Source organism: Rutidosis leptorrhynchoides, chromosome 8, assembly GCF_046630445.1.
Source record: "Rutidosis leptorrhynchoides isolate AG116_Rl617_1_P2 chromosome 8, CSIRO_AGI_Rlap_v1, whole genome shotgun sequence".
Classification (NCBI taxonomy): domain Eukaryota; kingdom Viridiplantae; phylum Streptophyta; class Magnoliopsida; order Asterales; family Asteraceae; genus Rutidosis; species Rutidosis leptorrhynchoides.
In genome coordinates, this window is record NC_092340.1 from 187,129,139 (window position 1) to 187,137,659 (window position 8,521).

General features: G+C 33.8%; 1 non-coding gene across 1 annotated transcript; it reads left to right on the top strand.

Annotated features, from left to right (window-relative positions):
- The first annotated feature begins 8,158 nt into the window (after window positions 1-8,158).
- On the top strand, window positions 8,159-8,265 carry LOC139865484 (small nucleolar RNA R71). Its single transcript, XR_011765001.1, has one exon. It is a non-coding gene; the product is annotated as a small nucleolar RNA R71 (small nucleolar RNA).
- The last annotated feature ends 256 nt before the right edge of the window (window positions 8,266-8,521 follow it).

The window sequence follows — 8,521 nt, forward strand, 5'->3', positions numbered from 1 at the left end:
CAAATATTCCCACACTTGAGCGTTTCTTGTCCTCAAGCAATATAGAACTTGAATAAAAACATACTTGAATCACTTCTTTATTCGTCACACTTTGTACATCAGTAATTTCTATACGACGGTATGAACAATGATAGTAACGTTGTGGTTTACAATCCCACATGACTATAAAAATTTAGATCCTTTAGGAAATTGAATCTTTATGAAAACATTTGATCTTTTGAAAATACATGCTAGATTTTAACCTAGACAAGTTTTTCAGAATAACCCTTCACCGGTGTTTGCAAATTATTTTTGTGGGTTTTGTTGGTTTCAGATTTAAAAATTTTAGCTCAAAACTTATGGTTTTGTGTCACCCACTTGCTAACCTTGTATTGGAAAAGCAACACGTCCAGTTTACTTGCTCCGTATATTACCTTTCGGTAAACTACCGTCCGGTTGTAAAGGAAAGCGTTGAACAAGCAACTGTTGAGGCAATGTCTCGTGACATGCTTTTGATTATGGTCTATATCGTGTCGGATGCAATTACTATCCTTTGTAGGAGCAATAGTAAAGATCACCCTATAGTTTTTCGGTCTGGCACAAGGTCCTGTCTTCGACCATGCTATGCAACCACCGTTCTTACGGTTGACACCCGATTTAGTTCAGGTGACCTAATGAATTCCGGTGAATTCTTAGGATTTTACGTTCAATGGTAATGATCGCATTGAAAATAGGGTTTTTAGAAAACAAATCGGTTTGTAATTTGATCAAAATATTTTCTCGTTCAAGCTCCAGTTTAGATATCATCGAATTCCATGAGTTTGAATTCTCAATCTTTAAGGTCAATCTCAAAGATTGAGTAATATCAGTCTTAAAAGCTGATTTTTGATCTTTAAGGAGATTATCCTTTCAGGGGATCTGATTCATTAGTCTTATAAGCTAATTTGCACGGTTCCCCCATTGTACGAGACAGATCCTCTCATGGTTAGGAAAAGTCTGACCACTTGGCGACCCTATTTGATGCTGAGGTCCGTGGATTTCCTGCTGATTTTATAGATGACTTTTCTAGATTTTTCGTCAACCTACAGCTAGTCTGGACGACAACTTCCTGACCTAATTCAAGAAGCGCGTGTCTTTTTCTCGGAAGACTTTACTTCCTTATAAATTCTATTTATATTACAATAAACTGGGTAAAACTGATTAATATCATCCAAAACAAAAGTATTTTCAATTATTTGTACAAATTATGTGATATATGTTCTAAATAACTTGGTAAATTTTTCCCACACTTGGCTTTTATTTTCCTTTCTTTGCCTTTTTATTCTCCTCTATTCCATTTTAAATGAATTCAAGCATTTTGGGTTGTTTCTCAATTTATGTCCTTTCCGAGGTAACAATAATTTCGGTGTTAACACCTAGTTTTATCGTTCATAAATATGTATAAACATGATTTTGAATTCATTTATTTGAAAAAAAATTTAAAAATTTTACTAGAATTGGGTAGTCAGTATATAAGACTAGGGCTGTTCTTTATTATCAGATAGCACTAGATTCTAATACAACTACTGCGTTACTAGTATTTTTAATGGTAACAAAGTGTATAAGTCAAAAAATTTTAAAAATCCGAAAGAATTTAACCCCTTCCCACACTTAAGATCTTGCAATACCCTCATTTGCAAGAAATCAGTAACAATTTAAATTATTGAGGGTGATTAGCGTAGAAAAATGATTAAATTTACCGAGTTTGCAAACATATTATTTTGTATCACATTTGATATTTTACATCTTGTTGTTAAAATTGGTAGCTTTTGCTGAACTTAATGTCGTCTTTGAAAGTGCGCTGTTTTACCCTGTTTTGTACATAAGATAAAACACAAACATATATATACATAATATTTATTTTTTTATAAAACCTTAATTTATTAAAACAATTTAAATGAATAATTTTTTTAACATTTTGTTTCCTTTTACTTTAGGTAGATGTAGTTTCGGTACGTTTACCTAGTCCGTTCCTCGACAAAATTTTAAAATTTGTCATTTTAAAGTGATTATTTTAAAAGCAAGGATTTTCGGTTTTTTTTTTTTAATGTTTTTGACATACTTTAGATAAATAAGATTAAAAATAATGATAACAAAATTTCTCGTCCCGTCTTCGGGTAAAGCAATTTCGGTTCAAAGACCTAGTCTTCAACTTACGACGAATTTTAGAAATCAATTTTTAACTTAATGAAATAAAGTACATTTTTGTTTTTAAATTCACACCAAACTTAAATTTAAAATGCATAAAATTAAAACTTCATATAAATATCATTAATATTTTTATACATTAATATTACAAACTTATATTAAAAATATTAATTTTTAAAATATTTAAAAACTTAAATATATTGGTTTTAGAAATTTACAATAATAATTTAATATTAATTTAAAAACAAGGTAAAAATTAAAATTAAAAATCTTTTTGGTCTTTTATCCCACTTTAATCAATCAAATATTATCAAAAATATACGCCCCTCTTTTGGGTAAAGTAATTTCGGCTATTTTACCTAGTTTTACTCTTGACGAATTTCTGAAATATTTTTGATTGATTGATTAAAGATATTTATATCTTAAGAATAAACGGTAAATTTCGCAGTGATGTAATAAATTTTTATATGATATCAATAATTTCGGTTTCGCATACCTAACTTTATTGAATATCAATTTAATACTTTATAGCGAACGATTCAGCGTTTATTATCAAAAGGTTAAAAGCAATAAAGGAAAACAAATAAAAATTGTACATACTTACCTGTGAGATAGAATTCTCAGAGACCTGCTTTAGCCGACTCATAGGAGAGTCGTGTGATTTGGTTTTCCATAGCTACATAAGCGTAACCTCGATTTTTTAATAACTTTTCTTCTAAACATATGAACGGTCCTTCTCTGCATAGATTAACAAATTCAGTATTTGAATATGTTTGATTGTTTGAACATTTACCTTCGTGCGACCATTTTTCGCATTTATGACATCTTTCAAGGTGTCGTGCTCTTCTTTTTGTTGTAAATTTTGATTTTCCTTTACCAAAATGTATCTTATTATGATTGTTCCTAAGTTCTTTCCTCGCTTCGTCCATTTTTCCTCTTATGAAGGATACCACTTCACTCGGGAGTGTGTCATTATTACGTTTAGTAATCATAGCGTGTAGTAGTAGACCATGGTTCAGATCAAAGGAATTCTTCATCTCGTAAAACCTAAAAAAAAATAAAAATTCAGAATGGAGGGAGAAGACTAGTTCTTTAGGGTCTGCTAGGGAAAGACCATTCGGATTCCATTCTCGAGAACTACACAAAAATAGAAAATCTAACTCTAACAGAAATACATATTAACCTTAAAAGATTCGAATCTTCCCACACTTAGTTAGCTGTGGTGTCAAAATTGTGATTAAATTCATTGTCAACTTCCATCGGACCATGTATGTAATGTTTAACTTTGTGACCATTAACTTTAAATTCAATCCCATTTGAATTTATTAAATCTATTGTTCCGTATGGGAAAACTCTTTTGACTATGAATGGTCCAGACCATCTTGATTTCAATTTTCCAGAAAATAGCTTGAATCGTGAATTGAAAAGAAGAACTTTGTCTCCTTCCTTAAATTCTTTTGAACTTCTGATTCTTTTATCATGCCATTTCTTCGTTCTTTCCTTATAGATTAATGAATTTTCGTATTCCTCATGTTTTAATTCTTCTAATTCGTTTAATTGACTTAATCGTAGACGTCCAGCTTCATGTAAATCAAGATTACATGTCTTCAAAGCCCAAAATGCTTTGTGCTCAATTTCTACTGGAAGGTGACATGTTTTTCCATAAACAAGTTTAAAAGGTGTGGTTCAAATTAGAGTTTTGTAGGCTGTTCTAAAAGCCCAGAGTGCATCCTCCAATTTCATGGACCATTCCTTCGGATTTGATCCTACGGTTTTCTCTAGAATACGTTTTAATGCTCGGTTGGTATTTTCAACTTATCCACTTGTTTGTGGATGATAAGCAGTTGAGATTTCATGAGTTACTCCATATCTTTTGAGAACTTTCTCAAGTTGATTGTTACAAAAATGAGTACCCCGATTACTTATTAAAGCTTTCGGTGTTCCAAACCTTGCAAAAAGACGTTTTAAGAAGTTGACTACAACTCGTGCATCATTAGTTGGGAGAGATTGTGCTTCCGCCCATTTAGATACATAATCAATGGCAACGAGAATGTAGAGATTATTATGAGATTTTGGAAATGGACCCATAAAGTCAATACCCCAAACGTCAAATACTTCACATACTTGAATGACATTTTGTGGCATTTCATCATGTTGACTTATTTTTCCGACCCTTTGACAAGCATCACAGGATTTACAAAGAAGGTGTGCGTCTTTGAAAATTGTAGGCCAATAGAATCCAGCGTCGTAAACTTTTCTTGCTGTGAGTTGAGGCCCATAATGCCCTCCTGTTGGTCTTGTGTGACAATGGTTTAAGATTTGACTGGCTTCATCCCCGAATACACATCGGCGTATTATTTCATCGGGACAACTTTTAAACAAATGTGGATCTTCCCAAAAATAGTGTTTTATATCACTAAAGAATTTATTTCGTTTTCGGTATGACAACCCTTTTTCAAGGAATCCACATACTAAGTAGTTTGCATAGTCTGCAAACCATAGAATTTCATTATAATCTATCTTCAATAGATATTCATCAGGAAAGTTATCTTGTATGGCAGATTCATTTAGAACTTCTAATTCAGGATTTTCAAGACGAGAAAGATGATCAGCGGCGAGATTTTCTGCTCCCTTTTTCTCTCGGATCTCAATATCGAACTCTTGTAAGAGTAAGATTCAACGGATTAATCATGGTTTGGCATCTTGTTTTGAAAATAGGTATCTAAGAGCAGAATGTTCGGTATTGACCACCCTTTTAGCTAGAACGAGATATGAACGAAATTTGTCAAAAGAAAAGATAATAGCAAGGAGTTCTTTTTCAGTAGTTATGTAATTCGTTTGTGCTCCTTGTAACATCTTACTAGCGTAATAAATAGGTTGAAATCGTTTTTCAATCCTTTGTCCTAAAACGGCTCCCATTGCAAAATCACTTGCATCGCACATGAGTTCAAATGGTAGATTCTAATTTGGAGTTATCATGATCGGCGCATTAGTGAGTTTTTCTTTAAGAATATTAAAAGATTTGATACATTCATCCGAAAAGATGAATGGAGCATCCTTTTCTAGGAGTTTATTCATAGGAGTGACAATTTTAGAAAAATCTTTTATGAAACGTCGGTAAAAACCGGCATGCCCTAGAAAACTCCTAACTCCTCTAACATTGGTGGGATGTGGAAGTTTAGCAATTACATCTACTTTAGCTCTATCCACTTCAATTCCTTCCTTTGAAATTTTATAACGATGCCTTCTTTAACCATGAAATGGCATTTCTCCCAATTAAGTACTAGATTTGATTGCTCGCATCTAATAAGCATTCGTTCAAGATTAACTAGACATGTTTCAAAAGTATCACCGAAGACTGAAAAGTCATCCATGAAAACTTCCATGCATTCTTCTATCATGTCGTGAAAAATTACCATCATGCACCTTTGAAAGGTTGCAGGGGTGTTGCAAAGTCCAAATGGCATGCGTTTGTAAGCAAAAGTACCATACGGGCACGTGAACGTGGTTTTATCTTGATCCTCGGGTGCGATTGGAATTTGAAAGTATCCGGAGAAACCGTCAAGAAAAAATAGTAACTATTCCCAGCTAATCTTTCCAACATTTGATCAATGAAAGGTAAGGGAAAGTGATCTTTTCTGGTGGCGTCATTTAATTTTCTATAATCAATACAAACACGCCATCCTATTACAGTCCTAGTAGGAATAAGCTCATTTTTTCATTTGTGATGACAGTCATGCCACCCTTCTTAGATACGCATTGAACTGGGCTTACCCATGGACTATCAGAGATTGGATAAATTAAACCTGCATCTAGCAGTTTAATAATTTCTTTCTTAACAACATCTTGCATATTAGGATTTAGTCTTCGTTGGCGTTGCACATATGTTTTATGACCTTCTTCTATAAGGATTTTATGTGTGCAATACGAAGGACTTATGCCTTTAATGTCATGAATCTTCCATGCAATAGCTGGTTTATGAGCTTTTAGCACAGAAATGAGTTGAGATTTTTCATTTTCAGTAAGAGAAGACGATATTATTACAGGTAATTCAGATTCACCATGTAAATAAGCGTATTACAAATGGGTTGGAAGTGGCTTTGACTCTAATATCGGTGGTTCTTCTATCGATGATTTGTATCGATATCTGTCTTCCTCTTTTAGCATTTGAATTTCTTCTGTTGTTGGTTCGTATTCATTAGCCATTAGTGTAGCTAACATTTCAGCTTCATCAATTGGTTCAGTTCCTTCTCCTAAAGAACATTCTCCTGTTCCTTGTAATTCTGAAAATTCTTCTAACAATTCTGCATGTGAATCTATAGTTTGAATATAATAACATGTATCATCTGCAGATTGCGGTTGTTGCATGGCTCTATCAATAGAAAAGGTAACACTCTCGTCCTCTATACTTAAGGTCAGTTTCTTACCGAACACGTCTATTATTGCTTTAGCCGTGTTTAAGAATGGTCTTCCTAATATGAGAGGAACTCGAGAATCTTCTTCCATGTCCAGAATAACAAAATCTACTGGAAATACTAAAGTACCAACTTTAACTAGCATGTTTTCCATTATCCCTCTAGGATATTTTACAGATCGATCTGCTAGTTGTATGCTTATTCTTGTTGGTTTCAATTCTCCAAGGTCTAGTTTAGCGTATAGTGAATACGGCATTAAATTTATACTAGCACCTAAGTCTGCAAATGCTTCTATTGAACTAAGACCACCCAGAAAACATGGAATTGTGAAACTTCCTGGATCTGATAATTTTTCTGGTATCTTATTCAACAGTACTGCAGAACAATTAGCATTCATAGTAATAGTCGATAGTTCTTCCATTTTCTTTCTATTTGTGATTAGATCTTTCAAGAATTTGGCATATCTTGGCATTCCTGAAATCACATCAATGAAAGGAAGATTTACATTTATTTGTTTAAACATATCCAAGAATTTGGATGGCTCGGCTTCAAGTCTTTCTTTTCTCATTTTACTCGGGTAAGGAAGCGGTGGTTGGAATGGTTTAACATAAGGCTTAGCCTTAACTGTGTTATCTTCATTAACCTTTTCAACTACCGGTTCTGTTTTCTTATCTTGTTCAGGTTGTGGTGCCTGTGTAGTAGGAGTAGAGTCATCAGAAATTTCAGGCATTTCAAGTGGTTTAAGTGTAATACCACTTCTCGTGGTAATGGCTTTAGCTGTTTCATTCCGGGGGTTAGCATTTGTGTCGCTATGTAGACTTCCCGATTTTCTTTCACCTATCAACCTTGCTAGGTTGCTTACTTCTTGTTCTAGATTTTGAATAGAAGCTTGTTGATTTCTAAATGCTTGAGCATTTTGTTCATTGGTTTGTTTCTGAGATGTGAAAAACTGTGTTTGAGATTCAACTAGCTTCGACATCATATCTTCTAAATTTGGCTTTTTATCATCAGTTTGTGGTGGTTTAATTGGAAAAATAGGTCTTTGCTGATTGTAAGTATTATTGGATACTTGTTGATTGCTAGGACCTTGTTGGTTGTTGTATGGAACATTTCGGTTATAATTCTGATTTTGATTGTAAATTGGTCTTGGCGGTTGATAATTATTCTGATAATTATTTCCAGGCCTTTGGTTCATGTATGAAACATTCTCTCTTTGTTCCATCGTTTGTTCAATAGTGAGACAATCTTTTGTCAAATGTGGTCCTCCACACTGCTCACAACTAATTCGTATTGCGTGAATATCTTTAGTCATCTTTTCCATTCGTCTCTCAAAAGCATCTATCTTTGCAGAAATGGAATCAAAGTCATGGCTAGAATCGGCTCTAGCTGCTTTAGATGATCTAACGATGTCTTTTTCTTGGTGCCACTCATGTGAGTGGGAAGCAGTGTTATCAATAATTTTGTAAGCTTCAGTTGCAGTTTTCTTAATAATGGAACCACCAGCTGCTATGTCGATGTCTTTTCGTGTAGTAATGTCGCATCCTTGGTAGAATATTTGTACTATTTGATAAGTGTCTAAACCATGTTGCGGACATCCTCTCAACAATTTTTCAAATCTTGTCCACGCTTCATATAGAGTTTCATTTGGCTTTTGTGTGAACGTAACAATTTCTCCTTGAAGTCTCACGGCTTTAGATGCCGGGAAGAATTGTTTAAGAAATTTTTCAACTAAAACATCCCATGTATCAATCGCCCTTTCAGGTAACGATTCTAACCAATCTTTGGCTTCTCCCTTTAAAGTCCAGGGAAATAACATGAGATAGATCTGTACAAATCCTATTAAAGTTACGAAGATGTTCGTTTGGATCTTCCTTTGGCGCACCACTAAATTGGCATTGATTAGTTACCATGTGTAGGATTTGTCCTTTGATTTCATAATC